The sequence below is a fragment of the Sus scrofa genome, chromosome 1 (genome assembly GCF_000003025.6).
Source record: "Sus scrofa isolate TJ Tabasco breed Duroc chromosome 1, Sscrofa11.1, whole genome shotgun sequence".
In the NCBI taxonomy this organism is placed as follows: Eukaryota; Metazoa; Chordata; class Mammalia; order Artiodactyla; family Suidae; genus Sus; species Sus scrofa.
This window is the reverse complement of record NC_010443.5, coordinates 171,962,753-171,988,827: the sequence shown is the minus strand read 5'-3', so window position 1 is coordinate 171,988,827 and position 26,075 is coordinate 171,962,753. Positions and strand designations below refer to the sequence as shown.

The 26,075-nt window shown below is 36.7% G+C and overlaps 1 protein-coding gene across 9 annotated transcripts in view; it reads right to left on the bottom strand.

The window, feature by feature from the left end:
* The window catches only part of LRFN5 (leucine rich repeat and fibronectin type III domain containing 5), a 271,597-nt gene that overhangs the window by 188,899 nt on the left and 56,623 nt on the right, over positions 1–26,075 (bottom strand). The window contains exon 1 of one of the 9 annotated variants that reach the window (XM_021101076.1): positions 15,207–20,394. The exons of the other annotated variants lie outside the window; for them this stretch is intronic. The gene's annotated coding sequence lies outside the window, so the exon portion shown is untranslated. Of the gene's footprint in view, positions 1–15,206; positions 20,395–26,075 lie in introns of those variants that run through there. 9 annotated transcript variants of the gene reach the window in all.

Sequence of the window (26,075 nt, the reverse complement as noted above, 5' to 3'; positions counted from 1 at the left end):
TCTCCTTCTTTTTTCAGATCTTGACAGATATTTCTATTTTCCTAATGTGAAATATTCCTCGTATTTTCTAGTGAAACACCGTCCCCCTTAAGTTTGTTTCTTCCTCCTTAAAACAGACAAAAATGGTTCTTTTTCTCCTTTCATGGTTTACCTCCAACTTTAATGTTCTTATTTCTTTCAGTGTTCTCTGTGATAGCCCTCCTTTCAATTTTATGATTGATCGTATCTCCATATGAAGCGCATGTCATTTCCTGATTAGTATCTGGTATTGACTCAACAACCATGTTCTCTCTAAGTCTCTCTTCCCTGCAACATTAATGTCACATAAACAGGTGAGGGAATGTATTCATGAAGTAATGTGGATGTTTACACTGACTATGACCTAAGTCAGTTGGAAATAAAACAGCCCTCCTGGACTCTAGAAGTTCTCTCATCTCACAAATTCTATTCATTCTTTTAAAGATGAACCAAGTTCCTCCTGAAATATCCTCACCTTTGTGAGCACAGACTCTCTTCCCTAAAACTCTTCCCTGAGATTACTTTGACATGTTGTTGCCATATGTCTCACTAGAGTTTATTTCATTTTCATGTGGATATCTTCAAAGTGGTATCCTTATTTTGATGAGGGGCTGTTACTAAGGCCATCCAGAAGGAAACAAGAGCAGGTTAGCTTTAGTAAGACCCTTGCTCTATCATACATCTGAGCTCCAACTCCTTACTGCTGTAAGTATGGTCGCCATACCAGCAGCATTTCATCATCGGGAAGTTTATTTGAAAAGGAGAATTTCAGGCCCTGCCCCAGAGACTTCCTAGGGTAAGCTTACTACCCTCAGAATCTTCATTTTAACAAAATCTCCCAGGTGATTCCTGTGTATTCTACTGTTTGAAATGATCCAGTTCTTCTCACTCTCATGGTGGTAAAAATGGAAAAAAAAAAATCTGCAGGTCTGTCATCTATTTTCTGTTTTGTCTTTCTGTTTTGAAGAATTCTCCTCAACATATACCCTCATAAATTTGTCAGCTTTTCCAGTTTTATTTCTACAAGCCAACTTTAACTGCTTTTCCATTTTTGACACAATAGATGCTTCTGAGCAGTAGTGCATACTCAATTCCCTGAACAGTTATAACCAGCAAACTTGTACCATCCATTCACACACTGAGTCTATACAGATGAGTGCCACCGATACAGCGTGTTGCCAATTATTGCCTAATAGACAGTGAAATCATATAATTTAGGAACAGGAAAGCATTTAGAGATCATTAATCCAACTCCCCTCATGATGTCTGGCCCAAAGTATGCTCTTATTAAAAATTTGTTGAATAAAATTTTAAAAGAAGAGAAGAGAAAACTGAATTCCCAAAAAATAAACAATAACAGAACAAAGACTACAATCCAGCCTCAGAAACCTTCCCCAGTTCTTTTCACTCCTCCTTGTCTAGCTCAGTTCTCATTCTCTTCCATGTTCGTGAAGCACTGGATATCAACCTTCGCTGCAAAGAAGGAGTTCCTGTTGTGGTGCAATGGGATCAGCGGTGTCTCTGCACTGCCAGGACATAGGTTCAGTTCCTGGCCTGGCACAGTAGCATAAAGGATCTGGCATTGCCACATCTGAGGCTCAGATCTGATCCCTGGCCTGGGAACTCCATATGACACGGGGCGGCAAAAAAAGAAAAAAAGAGAGCCATCCAGGGAGCTGTAAACATACTGATCCCTGAGTCTCAAACCTACAGATTCTGATTTGGTCTGGGGTATAGCCTGCACATTGGGGTTTCTAAAGGTTCCCCAGGTGATACGAATAGGCAGGCAAGGTGCCGAATATCGCCCTGCAAATTTTTTAAATATGCAGAACCTGATGAAGCTCCTTAGGTGAATCTGAAACTACTTTTTCTAGGACTTTACTATCATAAAAAAGATTCTATAGCATTTGGCCATGTTAACCACTTAATTCAAAAGGGTTTGGGAATGTAAACTATCCAGGTTCTCCTATAATCACTCAGATTCCTTCCTTTTATTTTTCACGGGGTTCTCTTACTTTATATATTTCACAAATTTGTCCACCTTCATATAAATCTATAGCCTTCCTCTTTTTTCAAATACAGTATTAAATATAGTATGGAATATTATTCAGCCATACCAAAGGAAATCCTGGCATTTGTGACAACACAGGTGGACTTTGAGGGATTCTGCTAAATTTAATAAATCAGACAATGAAAGAAAATACTGTATGATCTCACTTATATATAGAATCTAAAAACAAACACTTTTTAAAAACCTTATAGAAAAAGAGATCGTATTTGTGGTTGCCAGAAGCAGTCAGTTATGGGTCAGAGAATTAGATGAAGGCGGTCAAATGGTACAGACAGTAAGATATATTCAGTACTAAGGTTGTAATATACAATAGCATAACTATAGTTAATCCTGCTGTATGATATATAGAAAAGCTGTTAAGGGAGTAGATTCTATGAGTTCCCATCATAAGGAAATTTTTTTTTTTTAATCTATGTGGGATGATAAATGTTCACTAAACTTATTGTGGTAATCAGATTATATAAGCCAAGTCATAATGCTCTATACCTTAAACTTATATACTTAAGTACAAGGCAAAAACAGGAAAAAAAGGAACAAAAACCAAAAAATATTTACAGCTATCCCCTTCATACACAAAATTCTGTTTATTTTTCTCCCTAGACTCTACAGTTTTCCAGAAAACCAGTATCTCAAGTAAGTGTTAGTTTTAATAATTTTCTTATTTCTCTGGGCTTACTCCCTGCCTTAAGCAATGACATTGCCTAATTCTGCTATAATAAAATTCCCATTTATTTTAACTTCAGAAATATTTTAATAACTCACCTTGTTTATGATATGAAATAAAATCTTAAAAACATACTATTAATTACATAAAATGTAAACCTTATTGCATTTAAAATATAAGGATAAAGATAGATACTCTTTTAAAAATGATATTCTGGGAGTTCCCTTTGTGGCTCAGTGGAAACGAATATGACTAGTATCCATGAGGACCAGGTTTGATCCCTGGCCTTGCTCAGTGGGTTAAGAATCCAGTGCTGCCATGAGCTGAGGTGTAGGTCACAGATGTGGCTCAAATCTGGCATTGCTGTGGTGTAGGCCAGTAACTACAGCTCCAATTCGACTCCTAGCCTGGAGAACCTCCATATGATGCAGGTAGAGACCCAAAATTTAAAAAAAATGATATTCTGTTTATAATACTTATACCTTAAGTAGGAGGCCATAGAAATGCTGAAAATTGAGGGATATGAAAGGATAATTCCCCCACAATAAAAGCTGGTAAAGATATATTTGTATAAGAAAGTATATTTTCAAAGAAAACCCTTAATACAGATAAAGAGCAAAGTTTAACAACAATGAATCAATACATAAGGGAAATATTAAAATTACCAGGGAGTTCCCACAGTGACTCAGCAGTTAAGGACCAACATGTTATTGTCTCCTTGTGGATGTGGGTTCAATCCCTGGCCTTGCTCAGTGGGAGAAGGAACCAGCATTGCTGTGGCTGTGGCACAGGCCTCAGCCGCAACTCCAATTCAACCTCTAGTCTGGGAACTTCTGTATGCCACACAGCTATAGAAATAAAAATAAAATAAATAAAATCACCAAAATCTCAGCTTTTAATAATATAGCCTTAAATATTTAAGCAAAAATTTATAGAAATCAAAGGAGAAATAGGCAAATCCATAATCACAGTGGCATATTTTAATGTCTCATAGTTAAGATAATCAAACAATTAATTAGAAAAGTGGAAGTTCTCTAAAAGAATACTGACTTTTTAAAGCAAAATAATAATGACATTGTATCTTGGATTTTTATAGAACATGTTGATGTAAAATATATAACAATAATTGTACAAAGTGTAGGAAATGGTATTGGAGAGATAGTATAATGAATATTAAAGATAGACATTGAAGATGAATACTGCAGACTCTAAAACTATCACTAAAATATAGCAGATGCGTCAACAGATAAAACGAAGACAATAAGAAGTCAGATAAAAAATCAACAGAGAAGAAAAAATGTAATATTTAAAAACATTCCACTAATATAGAAGACAAAGAACAGAAGAGACACATGGAAAGCAAAGAACACAGGAGATATTGTTAGATAACAATAAGCTAAAGACAGGTTGAAAATAAAAGGATTGAAAGAAATAACACCTTGCCAACTATTAATCCTAAGAGGCCTCTCAGGGTGAAACCTTAATTCCACATTGAGATACAGGGGAAAGGAAGCCTTTAGCTTCTTGGCTGCTTAGGCCCACAGCACAGCATCCTTAACATGGAGCCGGATGGCAGTGGGGGTAATGGAGCCGGTCTTACTCAAATGCCACACAGTCTCTCACTGTTCCTTACAGAGATATACTGAATGTATATTTCTCTGTTTGCTATATCCCCTGATGGTAATTTCCACAGATGTTAAATGATAATATTTTATAATTCCACTTAACTTGTTTTGCTGGGGAGTTTTGCCGTGCTCCTTACTTCATCATCCTGAAGTCAATAAACCACTATATATTTTTTTCTAAGGCACTAATTTAACTAATTTGGTCAAATGTGGGAAAAAAGGGAGTTATCTTGTGGCACAGTGGGGTTAGGAATCCAGCATTGTCACTATAGCAGCCCTGGTTACTCCTGTGGCATAGATTAGATCCCTGGTTCTGGGACTTTGGTGGGTGTGGCCAAAAAAGGACTATTTCTTTAGGTCTTAAAATTGTGAGATACAATTTTTAAAAGTTCATAATAATCTCATATACTTAAGTCATGAAATGCAGTAGATCTTGTACTGAAAACAAGGAATAAAAGAAAAAGACAAAAATATGCTCACATGACATGATGGAATATCCATTATTTATAGGATTAAGTATTATTAAGTTTGGTCCCTACATATTAAATACTATGGATAAAAAAAATAAATTATTAAAACTTATTCCTAGTATTTTGTGAGCCTACCATTTTTCTTGGAGAAAATAAACATATTCACATATGCCAAATTCTGTGATTTCAGAGGCTTTTGGTCCTCTTAAAGCCCATGCACAAATCCCAGTAGGGGAAAGAAAAAAAGACTGTATTCAAAGAACATCCAATTGAATATCATGTAAAAATAAAAATACCTTTATCTGGATTGCCAGGATGATGAAGAGATTGACGGTTATAACTTTTTTTTCAAATTGGGTCCATAAGACAGAGACATGGCATGTGAAAACTTAAATGCTATATTCATTCTATTTGTAAGAGAAGCTGAAGTACCCAGATGTTAGATAGAATCAAATAATTAAAACAGGATCTCTTCTGAAAAGTAGTCTATCAAGGGCTAAATGAAATTTGCAATTCAGACCTATTAGGTGCCTGGTTCAAGGACAAAGAGTTGTCTATGTCAGAAAGAAGGCATTTAAACTGTGATCTGAAGGAAGGATAGAACTTGAATAAATGGAGAGAAGAAAGAACAGAATTTTACACATGAGACACTGATGAACCTCAGGGGGGGAGTCAAACACAACCTTAAATCATCAAGGAAGATGGGAATAAATATAGCTAATATTTGCGGAGTACTGCCAATATGTCAAATACATTTCTAAAGCATTTTACATGTGTCAACCTCATTTAATCCTAACTATATCTAGTCAAGTAACTACACTTATCCCAGTTTTAGAAATACAGAGCATTAAAGTATAAGTACTTGTACTCAGTCACCGAGTAGAGCCAGAATTTAAGCCTCTGGTTTCCAAAAAATGTAGCTTTAAGAACAGAGTAAATAACTCTGGGCAGACCTTGCATATGGTTGCAGAGCCTGAATAAATAGGTTTCAAATCAAGATCTCTCTCTGAAGGATTTCATTTCTCCTGCACATACTATGAGTTATCAGAGCTTCTTGGGTTTGGAAGTGATACTACCAAGTGATGTTTTAGAGACATTTATTTAACCACCTTGTTTGAAGAAAGGTAGACTGTTGAAAGAGGTACTACAGTGAAAGAAACAAGGATTAATTGCTTGAAGAAAGAGTGGGATGAACAAGCTAAAGCATCCAGTATCTAAGATGTAAGGGTATCAAAAAGAACTGTTAGGAGTGGGGAAAGGAGAAATATTTTAAAGAGAAAAATACCAGTGAGTTGCTCTTCACTTATAGGCTTGAATAACCACTAGCTTCCCATTAAGATAATTTTTAGACTTCAGAAAAAAAGTTCATATTTTCATCTTAATTATCGTATGAAGAACTTTATCTCTTTTTAAATTATAAAGTTTCTTGATAACAGTAATCACTTTTCATGACTTTGTCAAATATTAGAGACATTATTTATTCAAAGTATTCTCATATTAGAAAATGAATTCCCTTTGTAGCAAAGGATGACCTTTACAGACTAATAATAAATTAAAAGAAAAATAGATATTAATATTTCCAGTTCAAAACTCTCATGTTCCATTTTGCTAACATTTTCGTCCTTGAAGAAGAGGAAGTTCAAGGTTTTTACAAAATAATAAAAGAGGCTTTTAAAACTAAAATAGAACATATAAGAAATGATAATGCAATATAATAGAATTCATCATTACTTAAGTACTGGCTGAAAGTTATGAAAGAGAAAATTTAGTCCATTTCTTCCATTACCTTGCTTGCTGACATTATGCAAATGTAATCTTCCTGGGTCTTATTTTGCTATCTGCTAAAATAAAAATGATGAACAAACTTCAGGCCTCTTCCAATGAGGAATTCTGATGTTATAACTCGATGAAATAAAGCTAGAGATGAAATTCAAAACAATAAACTTCATAGGCCCAAAGTCCACCATGCCAAAATAATAAATGAAATTAATATTGTTACAGATGGCTTAAAATATATGTTATAGAAATGTAAGTTTTCATTTTGATCTTCTCAAAGGGATACCCCTAATTTACCTTGTTTGTAATTCAATTTATTTTTTGAGTAAAGAATTTCCATAAATCAAAAACATACACAAAATTATACAGCAAAAATTTTCTTTCTAATCCCTATACTCATACACCCAGTCCTCATGTGACCCCTCGAATAATATGTATTCCTCTAGAGGTTCCTTATAGATAGATGTATACTGAAATATATTTTGATTGGACTGCATTTCTGCATTAGCTATTTACTTAATGGACTGGACAGTAACTTGACTTTTAATTTAACAATACAATTTGATTATCTTTCAAATCTTTCTATATATAGCTTCCTTTTTCTAAATTATTAGATTTAGAGAGTTTTCCATTATATGGATATACTTTAATTTATTTAACCATAAAACACTGTGGAAACAAATTGTTTATGCTACTACAATAATGGAAATTTTGCGAAAGTTTCTACACAAACTTTTTTTCATGCATACGCAACAACAAAAATAAATTCCTGAAAGAAAAAATGTCTGGGTTAAAATATGCATATAGTTTTAATATTTATAAATCTTGCAAAATCATCCAACAGGTAAGAAGTACTACTTAAGTTCCCAGAGGCTACACCTATTTTGCTGCTAATAACAATACCAGGAGCATAGGTTTAACAGGTTTACAGATGTCCGTCAATCCAAAAGATAAAAAAGTTCTGTGTTGCATTGCTTTAATTTGAATTTCTATTAGGATTCTGAAGGAAATTAGGAATAGGATTAGGATGTTACTGCCTATGTATAAGAGCCATTTTACCATCACCTTTTATTAAATGCCTGCCTTTTTGGTTAGAGGTTTAATTTTTGTCTTGTTCTTGATTTCTAGAAAATCTTAGCAATATTAGCACATTTCTATGATATAAGTAGCAGATAGTTTTCCTTGTCTTTGCATTTGATTTTGGTATTTTTCCTACACAGATTTTATTCTAATGTAACTGACTTTTCTAATGTAATTTTTCCTCCTTCTATGGGATCCCATATTAGAAGTTATGGCTAAAAACCAATGCTCAATTTTAAGATTATAAATTTTCTCAGATTTTCTTCATATATTATTAAGATTTTGTACTTTACACTAAATATTGCATCTATTTATCTTGGTATATGGTTTGAGTTAAAGATTTTTTTTTTTTCTTTTACTAGTTGGCTACCTATTTTTCACAACACTATTTACCAACTAGTCATTCAGCTTTGTGAACAACATTATTATTCCATAGATGCCAAGATTATTCATTCTAATTTTTCACTTTTTTCTTCTCTTATGTATTCAGGGCATAAATGCTTGAAAAAGAAACTGACAGCACTAAGGGCTTGAACCTAGCCAGAACACAAACTGGGACTTGAACCCAGCCAAAACTCAGATTGGGAACTGAACACACGGTTTGAAATTAGCATCACTCACCCTGTGTTTGGACTCACTGAGGTTCAGGTTTTTCATGTCTCCGCACAGAAGGAATTCAATGAGAGACGAAGTAATAGGCAAGAAATAGATTTATTAAGATAGGACGCTTGTGAGAGATGGAAGCGGGCAGGCAAGGAGGCTCTGCCCCAGGAGGATCCATTGGGCAACAGTTTTATCATCTAAGGGGAGTGGGGGTTGGAAAAGACTGCCTCTTCCTTTCTGGGAGTAATAGCCCCTAGTTGTGTATTCAAATCAGCAGAAGGGCGATCCTCAAACTCTAGCCCTTGATCTGAATCTGAATGCAGGCTTCATCCCATCCCCCATCCAACAACCAGAGGCAATTCCGGAACCTCCACTAGTCAAGCAAGCCTGCCTTGGTATGATGGCTTTTTTGAGCAATTTATTAACTTACAGTAATCTCTCAAAGTCCCCTAAGTTTCCCTCTTTATCCATGGTCCCTTATTGGGACTTCTACAATTATCTGTGCTTACGCCATACCTATCAAAAAGAGTAATCAATTTCCAAGATACTTATGTGTATATAAAATATGTATTTGTATTTATACACAAACGGAATTTTGTGAAGAAGATAAGGCAGATCTAAGCTTGACAGATGAAGCTTATTATTTCAGTGGTAACGAATAAAGCTCATGGTGTCCTTTGCTTGGTTATCCTTCAGGAAATCAAATGCTTATGTAAACTCTGGTCAATTATCTGGTAAAGTCATCAATTATAAAATGTTTCTAACCTGAGCAGCATGAATTCTGATACGTTAAGTGCAATTACATTAAAAAAAATCATTCTCATATAAGTGATTTAAAAAGGTGTCTTGAACTTGGGGAGAGTATTCTTTGTGGCAAAACTGCAAAGCTATTTGGGGCAGCAGTAAGGTCCAAAATGCCATGTGTAATTAGTAACAGACATTTTTCAAACTACCTTCTAAGAAGTGCCTGTTGATCCAGGATTTGTTACTAAAGTACGCAGCAGTGTGGGAGGGAGAGCCAAGAAAACACACGTCCATTTAATTGCCCAAGATCATACAAAGAGAAGGGAACTTTGGATGAAACTGAGTGTTGACTGCAAACTTCAAGTTCCTTCTCAAGTCTCCCCTTAAAAATGTCAATCTAAATTACAAAAACAAAATTAAAAAGAACATGTTTTTGTGATTTTTCTGATATATGAGAAAAAAGAAGAGTTAAATGCAAATAAATATGTGAATAAAAAAATGCTACCTTCTTTATCAATAAACAAAGGATGTTGAGGCCATCAAGCTAAGAGCCACTGCAGTCCCCTTACCCCACCCCCTAGCTGTGCACCCTGAGGGGATTCAAGATGGAGAAAAACAAGATGCTGGTCTTAGGCAGTTAAGGTGCATATCAGAGGAATGATTTCAACAAGCCTAGATCCGGAGTTCCCGTCGTGGCGCAGTGGTTAACGAATCCGACTAGGAACCATGAGGTTGCGGGTTCGATCCCTGCCCTTGCTCAGTGGGTTAACGATCCGGCGTTGCCGTGAGCTGTGGTGTAGGTTGCAGACACGGCTCGGATCCCACGTTGCTGTGGCTCTGGCGTAGGCCGGTGGCTACAGCTCCGATTCAACCCCTAGCCTGGGAACCTCCATATGCCGCGGGAGCGGCCCAAGAAATAGCAACAATAACAACAACAACAAAAAGAAAAGACAAAAGACAAAAGTCAACAAGCCTAGATGCTTGCATCCTCTCATACACAGGAAAATGCTAAATTCATTAACTTGAGATATCTGGTTTTCTTTAACAGTAATCTTTTGATGTTCTGACTACCTAGATTTTGTTGCAAAACTCCTATATATCCTGGTTCCTCCCTTACCTCTTTAGAGCAGCCTCAGAGCAAGCCAAAAGGCTGAGTTTCAGGCTTAAGTCCTCAAAAAATCTATAGAATAAAATATAATTCTCAATTTTTAGGTTGTGCATTTTTTTCAGATAGAGATAAAATAGTTTTAAATGGATCATCTGATACAAACTACAAAAGACTATGAATAATGGCTATTAATACATCATTACATGCCAAGCACTATTTGAAGCATCTCTCTTGAATCAGCTCATTGATTCTTCATGTAACCAAATGAGCTAAATACTGTTATTGTCCCCATTTTATAAGTGAGGAAGCTGGAACAAAAGGGATTAAATAACCTGCCCAAGATTCTACAGCCAGTAATGATCTACCTGTGCAGTAACATAATGAAAAGCGACAGCTTCCTCCCCACGTTTGGCATGCGACGATCCAGAACAGGATGAAGAGATGAGCTGTAGAGCCTTAATGAGCACAGCCAAGATGTCCACTGCACATTAGTGAAAAGACCTTGTATGTGCAAGAAGCACGGATCACCTACTGGAAATCGCTACAACCATCAGAAGCCCTGCTCAGTAGTTGTCATTCTAAGTCAGAACAGGAAGAAATAGGATCCAGCCCCAATTAAAAGAAGGCTCAGAGAAAGCAGACAGGACACCAGTAATCCAAACTTAGAGGGTGAGTTGGATATTAGCTAACCAAAGAGTCTTACAAACACAGATTTAGCTGCAATAAGGAAAGGGAATGCTCAAATTTGTAAAAGAGCTCTCAGAAAGAAACTGCACTCCATAGATTTGGAAAGGGGCAGGGACACCTAGCAGCCACCTCTGAGCTCTATTAGAGCTATTCTCATCCCTGTCCAATGTGGTATCCACTAGCCAGACAAAACTAATTAAATTTAAATTAACTAAAATGAAACAAAATGGAAAAATCAGTTCCTCCATCACACTTGCCATATTTCAAATGCTGAATAGCATGAGCAACTAAGGCTCCTATGTCAGCAATGCCAGAGTATAAGAAATCTCCCTTACTTAATATACTGTCATTTTCTTTCTACTATTGTTACAATTTTACTATGATTTTACCTCAAAATTCAGCAAGATTTGACTCAATCCTGATGTGTGCAGTATGTATACATTGAGAAATTCAGGAATGCGGGGTCAGAAAAATAGAGTGAGTAACAGCCTACCTTACCAAACCGAAGCCACATCATCATCCTCTAAACTAAGAGTCCATTATTTTGCTTTGTTTACCTTCATCCTGACTATCCACAGACTCCATGAGAAATGGCTAAAAAGGAGTTCCCTTCGTGGCTTAGTGGAAACGAATCTGAATAGTATCCATGAGGACACAGGTTCAATCCCTGGCCTCGCTCAGCAGGTTAAGGGTTCAGCACTGCAGTGAGCTGTGGTGTAGGTCAAAGACACAGCTTGGATCCCACATTGCTATGGCTGTGACTGTGGTGCAGGCCGGCAGCTGCAGCTTTGATTTAACCCCTCGCCTGGGAACCTCCATATGCCATGGGTGCAGCCCTACAAAGACCAAAAAAAAAAAAGAAAAAAGGAAAAGAAACAGCTAACAAGCCTTTCCAAAGAACCTCCCATCTTGGTAGAACAACAACCACCAAAAATATGATGACCTTTTTGATTCCCTTAGTTGGACAATTCCTAAACCACAAAATTTAAACTTTGAAATATAAAAGCATCTGAAGTTTCTGTTGTGGCTCAGCAGGTTAAGAACCTGACAGTGTCTGTGAGGTTACAGGTTCGATCCCTGGCCTCATTCATTGGGTTAAGGATGCAGCTTTGCAGAGAAGGTTGCAGATGTAGCTCAGATCTGGTATTGCTGTGGCTGTGGCATAGGCATGCAGCTGAAGCTCTGATTTGACCCTAGCCTGGGAACTTCCATATGCCACAGGTGGGACAGTAAAAAGAAAGAAAAGTAAATAAATAAATAAATAAATAAATAAATAAAAGACTCCATCTACAAAAGAAACTTTTCTATCAGGTGAAAATTAATGCCTCTAGCTTACATTTTTACCTCACAAATGTGCATGTTTTCTGTTAAAAAGAGCCTTGAAAAATCATAGGGGGGAAATAAAATGCAAAATCTATGGCATGACTGATTTTGCTGCTCAGCATAAGTTGTGATAATAATTTGAATATTCATTAAGGAAACTAAGTACTAAATCAGACCACCTTTCCTGATTAGTGTGGCCCATCTCAGGATATCTCAAACACTCTAAATATCAGTTTCCATTTCTGAAAAGTGGAGTAGGATATTTTTGAGATTTTTAAAATGTGAAACTCTTACAAATGATCTCTAACGCAACCACGATTACTCTTTAGGACTTCAACAAAATGAGAAAAAGAGGAAACAAATTAAACCTGTCACTGATCAAATTTCTTTCAAAAGCTCCTAAAGAAATCCAAATGAAATAATTTTAAAACCATTAGAATATCTAACTTCTGAACTCCAATACCGATTCTCTCTATGTGATCAAAACAAAATGTTAGTTAAATAAAATGAGAAATGGTCTCTGAAGAAATCTTCCTGTTTAAACTAATATCCATGAACTTACATGTGACTAAACATACTTAATACTGACGCAAATTACACCTGATAGCAAAGTTGGTAACTGCAATTTTCTAAAATATTCAGTCACAATGAGAAAAAAATAGATTTAAAAATAAGTTTAACATAGTATTACAACTGCATTTACATTTCTAACTAGAAGTGGACAAATGTATCATAAAAATAAGAAATGTATTTCATAATTGAAGTGAATAGTAGGTCAGTTCTAGACAATAAAACTGATTTGGTCTTTAAAAGCACCATTGTTCTCTACAAAGGGCTTCAGCTTCGTCTCATTACTGGTTTCTAAAAATAGAAATCATACTAGAAATTTCAGAGCAAAAAGAGACAAAAAATAAAGAAGGAATATGTAATAGTAAGTTTCATTTGCCCTTAGGGTGAAAATCCCAAACATACCTTCCTTGTGTGGTGCTTTTTCATGTAACTATGATGTTTATCATTTCTTACCCATGTAAAATGGTTTCACTGCCTAGTAATTAACACTGACAATCCAAAGAATGAGTAAGTGCCTGGAGAAAATGCCCAGGTGGGTTTTCTGGACTAGATGAGACAGATTAGAGATTTCTAAATCCCACCTAATTACATGGTCCTATGAACATAGTTCTTACCCCTCCCCTTGGTTAGTCCCTTATAGAAAGTCCTAGTTTAATTGGTTTCCCTTTCTTTTTCTCCTTAGTGTCAGTACAAAAAAATTTCACTATTAGAAAACCTTTTAGTAGCTGCAGTCATTGTCTTTTACCTGACCACAAGCACCTTCCTGAATAAAATAATACTGGAAACCAGACAGCATGAGGGTCCAAGACCATCGTTCCCTAAATATGTCAGAAGAGGAAGTGAAATTTAAGAATGTGCATTTTCAAGCTTTCTAGTGATGATATATAGTTACATATCATACATAATGACTTTGATATAGTAAGCAAAATATATATTTTGAAGATAATAAGAAGCATTATTTTGTAAGCCAAAGAAAGCAAAATGGTTTACTAACCAATTATCACGTTCTGACCAGCTAGCTGAAACATAATTGTTGGTACCCAGATATTTGGCAGTTACTCTGCAGATAGAATTATTGTCATCACACACAACTTGTCTTCTCATGTATTGATTTGCATGGACCATATCTCAATTCCATCAATACCAACACTTTAGAAGAAAGAATCCAATCAGAAAGAACTTTTAAAAGTCTCAGTAGAAAAACAAATATTTTGTAATTAAATGCACACTGCATAATTACTCCTAAGGTTTTGGGTTTTGTTTTTGTTTTTGTTTTTTAAAGTGTCACTGGATTAGAGAGAAAATTCCAGAATGTTTCATATCTTAAACTAAGAACTTATTTAGCTAGCTCTCAAACTAGTGAGATTTAAACTTATTAATTTCAGTAGTAAATACCATCAAAGAAAATAACTACCAGGAAAAAAAACAAAATGATGGCACTGACAACTGAAAACTGCCTTAAGCCATGTTCTAGTATACTGTTACCTTTTATAATAAGAGAAGTGGCATAAATCTTGCATTTTAAAATATAGTTCCTTTACTAGTTATTTTTGATACAATTTTTAAATTAAGCTAAAGGTATAACACCACTCATATCAAATTTAGCAGCTGTCTGTGAAAGAGAATCTTTTGTAATTTTAACTCCCACATGTCTTAGCTACAGATGATTCTCAAACACCTGAAATAAGAACTTAATTTTGTAGTTAAGTTCCTGAAAATGATAGAAGGTGAGATAAAGGAGGATATTTTCAGTGTTTATAACACCCAGAACTATTATATGGGTAAAAAGGAGGAGAGAGAAAGAAAGAGATGGAAAATATTTTATCATGATTCCTATTGTGAACAAGTTAGTGACTCCAATATAAACGAACCCTATTTTTAGTACTTAATGTTTATTAGTCAAGTTATCGCTCTCCCATATGAGATAGTTTTCATTAAAAAAAAAATTATTTGGTTTAAAGTTTTTTAACTCATCTTAATATTTAAATATAATCCCTGTATAAACTAGACTGGACAGGTATTACTTTTGTTTTTCCTGAAGCAAGCAACTCTTCTCAACCACATTCTCTAACTCCAAGTTCATGATCACATACCACCTGTGTGCATAAAGACCACCTTTTAGAGCACATAAGAACAAATTCCTTGCCGGAGTCTTACTTACACCATCAATGCACAACTAGGATGAGCTGCCAGGTTATGCTAGAAAATTAAGAATAACAACTCTTCTAAAGGCAGCTGCAGTACAGATGAGTAATATTCTCAAAAAGGAAAATTAGATTCCACTCAAGGTGATCCTTCCATATATATATATATATATATATATCTGCTTCCCTCTACTCTACCTTCCCTATTCTTATTTATACATTTTGCTGCTTCCCTCTCTACCCTTACATAAATAGTTCAAAATAGATACTGTAGAAGTTAGCTTGTTTTTCCTCTGTAAATACTACTGCAAACCAATTGCTACCTGTGAGGGCCTGCAGTCCACTAAGGCTCTGCACCACATCTCCGAGTCCTCTTTTCTTGGGATACAAGCAAGTCCTCTCCTCGAGGAAGAAGTGTATCCACCTACCACGGCTCTGAATGTTCTTCCCACCATTACATTCCTTTCACAATGATGAAATCCTGGTTTCAGTTTCAACAGCAAAGTGGTGTGACTATATACAGCTTATCCTAACAAACTAGTCAGTAATTTTTTTAAAAAAAAATAGATGGGTCTTATAACTTTGGCAAGTTACTAAACATCCATTAACCTCAGATCTCTCTTCTGTTGGAAGAGAATGATAATGGCACTCACCTCTCATGTTTCTAAGAAGATGAAATTAGAATAAACTGTGTGGAAACAATGTCAACTGTTGTCACAGATCAGATGTGGTCAATAAATGCTATTTATAACTAGAGTAGAAGTAGTAGTAAACTGCCATTCCAATTTACATTGCATTTCTTGTTTTTTATCAAGGTACAACTTCATACCATATGTTGGAACCACTCTTAACTCCTAAATCAAAATAAAGCAGAGAGTTGGCAATATAAGTTATGAGTTGATTGTGCTGCTGCAGCTACTTGGTTAAGCTGGGACCTATGTTTTCAGGATTCCTTTCCTCATGTTGTCCAGGTTAGAGAAAGCTAGAAGTGGAATTTCCATGAGATTTAGAGAGCAGATTCTAAATCCATAAGATTCAGAGAAGCAATTGCCACAGCTCCCTGACGGTCTTTTTGCAGACAGATATAGAGACAAACAGGTGCAGAGATGCCCTGTAGGTTCCAAGTAGTTTGTGCTTGTCTGCTCCATGCACAGCTCTTTTTCCTAACTTATGGTCCTTATGACCAAGTGCAGTTCCAGATCCACAGGAGATGCTTACTGTGAACCCACCCATATGGGAGCTAAACAGAGACCTCCCCATAAACTCAGCAGTATGGTCACACTTAGCTAGATGTGGCTGGTTTCTGAGATTTTCTGGTTAGTGACTCCTCCAACTTCCCCTCCAGAATTTTACTCCTATTCCTCCCACAGTTGTGTATGGTCTAATTCCTCTAACTCCATTATCCCATGCTACTCATGCTGGTAAGTATAACTTGAAAGGCTAAAACATCTCACTGTTAAAATCACTTTTCCCAAGATGTCTGTGGTTGTTATAATAGTCATGATTTGGTATTTAGTAAAGAAGACAGTTAAAAAGTTTAATATTGGAGTTCCCACATGGCACAACAGGTTAAGGATCCAGTGTTGTCTCTGTGGTGGCACAGGTTTGCTTCCTGGCCTAGGAAATTTTACGTGCCATGGGTGCAGCCAAAAAGAAAATTTTAATAATATCTTGCATAAAAACCATAAAAGTGAATGGCATGGCATAGTTTAAAATGTAGTTCTGCCCTGATCATATCCCAGTTTGGTGAAATTCAACAATCCACTTAACCACTTTGAGATGACTGTTCTTCATCTCTTACTTGGAGATATCACTCATCTTTAATAAAAATATTGTTTGTAAAAATGCATGGTTCATAGAAAGAACTCTGTTAATACTGTGTCAATGATATACTAGACTCTAATGAGGTAAGTTTTACTCCTAAATAAGCAATCCAGAATTCCTTTTTCTCAGTCTGTTTTGAGGCATATCATTCAAATATTAGAGATTCCTAACTGTTTAACTGTTGGGTAAATTAGATGATAGTATTAATAAATTAGTACAAACTTAAAGCCTCAGAACTCAAACAAAAGTTATTTGGTAACTAAGCATACAATCCAAAGTATTTCCCAACCTTCAAATCAGACTATAACATACTTAAATTCTCCAGGTATTTCCTGTTAATTCAAATAAAATATAAAAACAAAAATCCTTCCTCGACCTAATTATCCTATTTCCTATCTTGCTCTCATAACATTTATTTACACCTGTTCATCTCCACTTCCTTTCCTCTCTGTACCAGTTAAAGCTTTGCAGTTGGTTATGCTTCTACCACACACTAAAATATATCTAATATCTAGTTCATTGGTTTTCAAACTTCACTGTGAAAAGTAATCTCCTGCATATTTTTTTAATTGAGATCCTTAAGCCACATACCCCAGAGATCCTAATTTAATAGTTCCAGATTGGAAGGCAAGGATCTAAATACTTATCAGCACTCCTAAATTATTCTGATGTAGGTAGTTAGGAATAATGTCATGAATAGCTAACACCCAGATCAGTGGAGACTCTACGCTCTTATTCACTTTGACTTTTCTGAAATATCTGACACTCCAAATGATACCTCCCTGAAATTTCTTTTTCCCAGATGTTCAAGGCCCAAGCCCTTGAAAAAGCTGGTATCTCCACAAATCCCTTATTAGTGAATTCACAAAAGTGAGCTATAGACAACATCATCTACCCTAAGTAGTAGCTGACAATTTGATCTAAAGCTTCAGTGGCCTTAGGCCTTCCCTGATCAATGTTTTTCACAGGATTTTCTTCCCATCCCCATTTCTTCTAACCATAGCCCTCCACTAGAATAAACAATACAAATAATGATGAGTATTTCCTGAACGTTCACAATGGGTGCTAAGCCTACACATTATGTCCTGTAATAATCCAACATGTCACGGTTTCCTTCATCACAGTTTTCTTGGGTTTTAGAAACAGTTCCCCCCAACTCAACCTACTCTCATTGCAGGAGAGCCCTCAGTACCATTCTCCACATTCTACTATAAACCACAAGGATCACATTCTTTGGGATGCTTTTCCTTTTATTTATTTATTTTTGCATGATGTGTGGCATGTGCAAGTTCCCAGGCCAGGGATCAAACATGCATCACAGCAGCAACCATGCTACATCAGAAACAATGTCAGATCCTTAACCCACTGAGCCACCAGGGAACTCTGGGGTGCTTCTCCTTAAAGTGTTACTAACACTCTCCACTACTGGGAACTTTTTGCCCTGTGCTTCACATCACCTAACACACTCTAAGAGTGATATGTCATCACCTATAACCAGGAATATTCATTTTGATAGGCACTTTAGCTGAGTCTCAGGAGTAATAAAATTTGAAAATATTACTTGAGTTGGAAGAGTTCTTACTGAGATTGAAGAGACCTGTCTTCTGCTAGTGAAAATACCAATAACTAATATATATTTCGTGAACAAATCCTTTAAGAAGACTAAATTTTAGTTTTATTTAGAAACAGTGGATTAGTATAAATTAGCTACAATGTCTCTCCAATCTCTAACATTTTTTACAGTTTTAATAAACTGGAAGAACTCAGGATATACTGGCAAATAAATTTCTTCTGAGCCACGTGAAATCGGGGTCTATCTTTTACACCTCTTAGGAGTGAATGATTACACAATCTTTTCAAATCAGACAAGACCACATGAGACATAAGAACAATGAATTCAAGACTAGAGCTAGAGTTTTCCTAATTGTTGTAACTAGGTAGAGAGGATGGTAATGGGTGGTCAGACTTGACCAAAGTATCCTAATTTCTTTAATTTCTTATCATACATAGTTCATAGAGGAAATATTAATACATTTTAAAGAGTATAATCCTTAAACCACATGCACCAGAAGAATCACTTAGGGTTCTGCTGAGTAGTTTGTTTCCCAGGTAACAACCACCACCTACTGGAATCAGAATGTTCAATCAAAAAATAAATATCTTTACAAACATTCCAGGTGACTTATTCACCTACCATTTGAGTACCACTGATATATAATACCTAGGTAATTAAATTGACATATACAAGAATAATGAAAAAATTGCTCCAATGTCTAGAATAAAACCATAAATAAATCTTCAAAGGTCTTATGCAAGCCAGTCTTTTGAACATGCAAAGAAAATGCCTGCACAGTTAATGTGGACTAAAACAGCATATTTTCTGACTTTAAGAGTGGGAGATTCAAGGCTGTGGGCCAGGATACAATTATAATCCAGCATATAACTATTGCCTTACAAATGTTCAAACATTCTGATCCAGCACGGTTCTGGGTAGAAATAGAAGCTCTAACAGGATATAAGAGATGGCCATAAAAGAGCTGAAAGAGGCTTTAGGGACTAAGGAAATGAAACAGACCATAATACACAGAGAGGCAGGAGCAAAGAACAATTAAGGAATGGGAATAGTAAGCAAGTGAAATCACAGTTTTGTTAAATTAGATAACCTGGCTTTGATGCTAAAATCTGTGATTAGAAAACATTTGTTTAGTTTATAAACAAAAATTACATTATCAAAATGTAATGGCCATTGATATAGCATGTCCAAGAGCACAACTGATGTTAAACTAATATAAATAAAATAAATAGTAAAATAAACATCTTCCACCTTTTTCAAAAGAAAAAATAAGCAATGAGAAAAATTCTAGAAGGCATTTATTAGGAATTTGGGAAAATGACACTAAAAATTTCAGTTATAGATGTAAGTCAATCTTTTAATAAGATAAACACATGTCAATGGTGACATATGTAAAAACTTCTATACAGTCCATTGTGTTATTTGTATTTACATATGGTAAAATTTTACTATGTTAGAAATGAATTCCAGGCTACAAACTGAAAGGAAATCATAAAAATCTAAGTTCACAGATGTTGCTTTCAAGAGAGTAAGTGAATGTCTAATGCATCAATGAATTATTATTCACCATTTTCCCTGGAGAAAGTTACATGTATTAATTAAGTCATGATTAAAGGAAGATGGTATAAGTGCCAATCACACACTTATCAGAAATGTATCAAGTAAAATTATACCTTAATTTCCCCCTTTATAATCCTATGAATAAAAATGCCTGTCTCTGTTCATTAGAAAAGCAGTCTGGTATTTTCTCAAGGTCAAATCTCTGACAAATGTGTTTCCAATATTTTGTTCAAACAAAAAACACAAACAATTAATGTCTCCATAGAATCCAAAATGATTTATAGATCCCTATGGCACAACTTACTCTTTCAGCATGTGACTCAAAAAAATAATGATTTTTATAACTGTAATCCCTAGGAAAAACATTTTTTTGTTCCTTTCGTTGATTGTGAAGTGGTTTTATGTTGTTGATTTTTCAAGCTTTGTAAGCAAACAATTAGACTATATATGAATTTATTATTAAAGGCTGGAAAAATGGGTTTTTTTGGTTTTGGGGTTTTTTTGTGTGTGTGTGCTCTTTAGGGCCGCACTTGCAGCATATGGAAGTTCCCAGGCTAGGGGTCCAATCGGAGCTACAGCTGCTGGCCTCCCCAACAGCCACAGCAACGTAGGATCCGAGCCATGTCTGTGACCTACACCACAGCTCACGGCAATGCTGGATCCTTAACCCACTGAGTAAGGCCAGGGACCGAACACACAACCTCACAGTTCCTAGTCAGATTCTTTCTGCTGTGCCACAACACACGAACTCCAAAGACTGGAAAAATGTATACATAGGTTAGTGCTGTTTTGTTTTGTTTTCCTTTTCCATATCAGGTTTTCAACAGCCCCATTCACCCTCCCAAAGCAATTTCTATTCTCATTTTCTGTGTGAGAAAAAGCAAGAATATTCCTGACGACAAATATATTTGAGATTCATCAACAAATCTAGAGTGCTTGGACAAAGAGAGGAATTGGAAGGGAGGCTTATTAAATTATTTCACACTTATTCCAAGCCTTTATAACAAGGTTTTTAAAATGACTATGGGTATATATGTAAATTTGGTTTCATCATGTGATCACAACATTGCCTAACAAGTTTTAGTGTTTAAATATTTCAAATGGCTTTAAATGCCTTCTTGCATATTTTGAAAGTGCCTATAAATATCAAAGGGTTTAAAAGCTTGTATCTTAGTTACAAAGGGATTTTTCAAATTACCTTATGAGCTTCTTTAGTTACCAAACTCAGTAACTATTTTCTAAAGAGCCTAATTATAAAATGCTGTATAGCTAATGTCCTGAGATGCGGCAGACCAGAGCACTAATTCCAGTGCCAACTGTAGGCTTCTTCCCCTTGCTTTGACATCATTTAAGGTAAAAATGAAATGCACAGTGCACAAGCTTGCTGAACAGATCATCCTCCAAACATCTACTGAAAACATGATGATGAAATTATTTTGCCACTGTCTTGTGCTTAAATTAAAATATAACCTCACTTCTCCACAAAGTATTTATAAAGAAATGCAAATGCTCAAAAACCATCCTTCTTTCTGCTAATTAAGATAATTCTGGTACTAAATGATCAACATTTCACAGTGAAAAAAAAGTAGGTCTGAAATGTAGATGTCAGATACAGATGAGGACCAGAAAACAAGGTTGTATTCCTGTATTTTGTACTTATTAAGCAAATGACCCTATGATTCAGTCTCTCTTGGTCTCGATTCCCTTTCCTATTAAGTAGGAATAATAAAATCTGCCTAAGAAGCATAACTCAGTGGGTGAGGATAAGGATTTTTTAGTTTAAAAATGAGCCCAAACTGATTAATACCTATGAGAAGTAAAATAGTAAAAAATGATGAAATGGGGAGTTCCTGTTGTGGCTCAGAGGTAACAAACCCCACTAGTAACCATGAGGATGAAGATTCAATCCCTGACCTCACTCAGTGGGTTAAGGATCTGGTACTGTCATGAACTGTGGTGTAAGTCACAGATGTGGCTCAGATCCTGCATTGCTGTGGCTGTAGCTATGGCATAGGCTGGCAGTTGTAGCTCTGATTTGATCCCTAGCCTAAGAACTTCCAAATGCAGCAGGTGCAGCACCCCCCCCAACCCCCCAAAAAGAAAAAAGACGAAGTGGTGGTGCTATGTATTCCTAAATGGCTTAGAAAAAAATATATATGGGTTTTCCCCCAACTTCAACCTCAATAAGAAAGTAATAAAGTATGATTAAAAAGCCATGCTCTCAGTTCCTTAGTGTTCCTTAATTTTTGTTTAAGTGATCAAAGCTTTACAATCCCTCCCTCTTCCTCCTCAAAAAGAAATGCTTTTTAAGCTCCAGTAATTATTAGACACTAGATTTGCTGGGCGTTGAAATTGTAACAGCTGCTTTTGATAGCTATACACTGGAAATACCTAATATGCATAGGGTAGGGGGGCCTCTTAAGCTGAATGACTTAGACACATGTTCTAAACTGCCCCCTGCCACACTCCTTTCCTGGGCCCAATATTCACTCTGAGTGGAAGATTTGGGTTCATTAAATGTTTTTAAAAGTGGTTCAGTAGAGCTGCTCAGTTTCCAATAAATTCCAAACTGTGAAACATACATATTAAAAAAAACCAAACAAATCTCACCAATAAAAACATTCAAATATTACCAAACAAGAATAAAACTCACTGTGAATGACTAATGCATTCAAAGTCATTTCTTTCATGCCTTTAAGTGGCTCGGATTAGCATAAGGAGCCTTCTCAGAGTGTAGGCAACAATAAAAACTGCAATAACTCATATTTTGTAGTGACTTTCAGTTTTGAATCTGGATATTCTTTAATTTTCATAATAGCCTTGGGAGGTAAATATCATTATCCTCATTTCATAGGAGATGAAATTGAGAGATCAGTAATTTGCCCACAGCTACACGGTAAGTGAACTATATGCTGATTTCAGGCTTTGGCAAAGGCACTAAGATTACTGCCTTACTAAAATTTCTATCACTAGATGGTTAGCTCTTAAGAGAAAGGGCATCAAGGTGACAGCCATGTGAAAATCCAGATGTCAAAATCATGAAAACATAAACGCATCAAGGAAAGAGTGGAAGGTAACTGATAGGCATTTAAAGACAATAAAAAGCTAAAAATGCATTATGTGAATTAACTGTACAATCCTTATAGCCCCCAAATCAAATGGTCAAAACTGTGATGTTATCTTTGATTTCTTTCTCCTATTCTCCATATCTAACCTGTGGTCTTTAGCTTCAAAAGATAGTCTTTCAAGAATCTGACCACATCCCATCACCTCTTCCATCCTACCTGCAGGGTCACTGTTCCAGGAGACACAGCTAAAAACCAGAGCATGAGGGCAATAATTAAGAAAAGGCTTAAGAAATTAAGAAAAGGCTGGAGAACTAAAGGAGCTCTTTCAAAAGTGCAGATACACTTAATATCTACCATACGCAAAGCATCACTCTGCATGCTTTTTAAAAATCCACTCTGCAAAGGAGGTACAGTAACCTAGCAGACAGCTGTGTCTGATACACAGAAAATGCTACCATACAGTCTTTGTCCAGAAGAATGACCGAAAACGAAACTAAGATAACAGGAGGTATAACAGTGAATCCAGCATTCCACAGTGATAATCAGAGGAGGAAAGAGAGAAACAAAAGAAAGAAAAGAAGGAAGGGGGAAAAAAAAGATTGGAGGGAGGGGAGAAACCAGAGAGAAAAAGCAGTAGTATGTAGGGAAGGAGTGAATGATCAAAACAGAAAAATAACCACTTTGCCACAACCTTTCAATACTTATTTCAGGCAAGGTTCATTAAAGTACCTGGAGAAGAGGCTTTTTCCACATTCCTAAAACATCAACTCACTGCTTACTTATTAATGACAGACGAGAAAACTAGCTTTCCGATGGAGAAATCAGTCAGACAACACTGTAGCTAAATAAGGATGCAGCCATTAGCACCAATAATGGGAGAAATTAATATCCTGAGTGTCCAGATGCAATACTCTATGACGAATGTTCAACCTGAATCTAAGCATAAGGAAATGATCACAAAAATCAAAGCTCAGAAATATTTTTCAAAACATTACCTTGGACTCTTCAAAGATGTCAATGCTATCAAAAAAAATTTTTTTGAAGGCAGAGAAAGTGATCCCAACAACCAAATTAATGCCCGATCCCTCTTTGGATACTAGATTATATTAAAAACCATAAAGGACATTATCAGACAATTGAAAAACTTGAATATACACTCTATTTTAGATAAGAGTGTCATATTTGTGTCATATTCCTTGCCTTGCCAAACTGTATTTTTTTTAAAATAGGAGAATGTCCTTGTCCTTAGACATGCCCAAGGACTTAGAGGTCTTGGGTCATGATGCCTGCAAAATCTCATGTGGATCAGCAAAAAACTGATACCCATAGCTAGCTAGCCATGCCTCTATCTGAGAAAGAAATAAGGAGAAGCAGCTGTGTGATAATATATTATTAAACATTTACTAATCTAGGTAAGGATTTACTGGGAATTTACTACATTTTTCAATTTTTTTGTCTTTTTTTTTTTCAAAAATAATTGGGGAAAAGGCTGTATTTTGAATTCCTTGAGCCAATTCCAAATGTGTATGTGTGTGTGTGTGTGTGTGTGTGTGTGTGTGTGTGTGTAAGACTCCCCAAACCCAAAGGCAGTTTTCAGACCAGTTTCTCTACAATCCAATCCAATTTTGACATTATACCAGGGAAATAACATCAGATTCCACAGGTTAAGCTTTCGGTCCTACAAGGGTTCTCCCCTCACACCCCCATTCCCACCACACACACACTCTGACAGCAGTCAAAAGCCCAGGTTACCTATGTTTCTGACGAGCTGGCTATAAGTCAAAAGTTCCTACCATCTCCTCCATGGGTTTTATCAGTTTGCTAAATAAAGCAGCTCACAAAACTCAGAGAAACATGTTACTTGCTAGGGTAGTGGTTTATTATAAAAAGCTACAATTCAGGAAGCACCAAAAATGGAAGAGATGCAAAGGGCAAGGCAAGAGAAAAGGTGTGGAGCCCTCATGCTTGTCCCCAGGAGAGCCACTTTCCCAGCACCTCTCCGTGTTCACTGATGCACAAGCTCTCTAAACCCTTGGTTTCTATGGAGGCTTCACCACAGAGGCACGTGTAATTACATCACTGCCCACTGGCAACTGATCCAAACCACCACAACCACCATCTCCCCTCCCCAAAGGTCAGAGGTGGCACTTAAAGTTCCAGCCCTCTTATGGTTGGTAGTCCTGGTAACCATTCCCCTTCCTTAGGTGTGGTTCAAAAGTCACCTTGTTGCCAATGACAAGAGACAATTTTACTGCTTCTAACAATTAAGAAATTCCAGACAGTTGCAGAGAGGAGACAAGATGGCGGAAGAGTAGGGGGACACACTCGCACTCTCCCACAAACACAACAAAAAAACACATCCTCAGGATAAATGACTCGCACAGAACAGCAAACAATCGCTAGCAGAAGAACCTAAAATCCAATAACGGCAAGAAGTTCGTGACATTACTAGGTAAAACAAGAGAAAGAGGAGACTGAGAGAAGGTGAATCGGAGCTGGAAGGGTGCTCCCGAAAGGGAACTGCGGAGGAGAAAGGGATCCCGCACCCTGGAAAGTCACCTACTCAAGGGAAAGATCAAATGAACCAGAGGAATCTCCAGATGCAGAGAAGAGTGTAGCAGTAAGTTGGAGTACGGAAAAGCCGATCAAGAACCCAACGGACCATCTGAACTACGGGCACAGTCACCAAAAATTGAGACGCCTGGGTGGGGGCTGGGCACCGAGACCTCGGCTCCAGAGGTTAGTCCCCGGGAAAGGGACGGGGGACGCCTGGATGGGGGCTGGGCACCCAGATCTCAGCTCCAGAGGTTAGACCCTGAGAACGGGCTGGGGGGGCGGGGTGGGGCGGAGATTGCTTGGGAGGTCTAGAAACCAGTCTGTCAAGTTTGACAGGGCAGAGACTGCCTGGGAGACTAGAAAACAAAGCTGTCCCAGGGGAAGGGAGCAATACTCTAGGGCGGGAAGTGGAAAGCCACATCAGAGGGAACCTGGGAGAAGAGCCTGGTCTGCGCCTGTGCTGGGGAGGGGAGAGAAGAAGGGGTGGGTCCCCATAGAATACTTGCCACGCCGCAGCAAGCTTACCAAGCCGTTAGCTAGCAGAAAGCTGTGCTTGCTAGTGCATCCCCTCCCCAACCCCCACCACCCCCTACACACTCGCTGGACCTGGG